Raw genomic sequence first — 319 nt, forward strand, 5'->3', positions numbered from 1 at the left:
GACACTTATTTTTCCTTCACAATTTCACAGATTTGTTCTTACACACAATCTTAGCAACCTCAGCTTTTACTTTACATGATAGAATCAACTGTCCAGAGTAATTATGCCAAAGTGACTAGACTGCATGCAGAATGCTAAGGCTGTAATGGGCACTAATGACTGTAACTTACTTTGAGAAAAGCATCTAAAATATAATATTGCTATATAATAATGGATAGGGAAAATGGGTAAATGGAGAGTCAATTCTTGTTATGCATAGTAGTTTTTTTCTATTTTTGATTATTAATTTTTTTTATGTGTATAAGTGTTTTACCTGCAT

This window comes from Nannospalax galili, unplaced genomic scaffold, assembly GCF_000622305.1.
Source record: "Nannospalax galili isolate Female #2095 unplaced genomic scaffold, S.galili_v1.0 scaffold1283, whole genome shotgun sequence".
NCBI lineage: Eukaryota > Metazoa > Chordata > Mammalia > Rodentia > Spalacidae > Nannospalax > Nannospalax galili.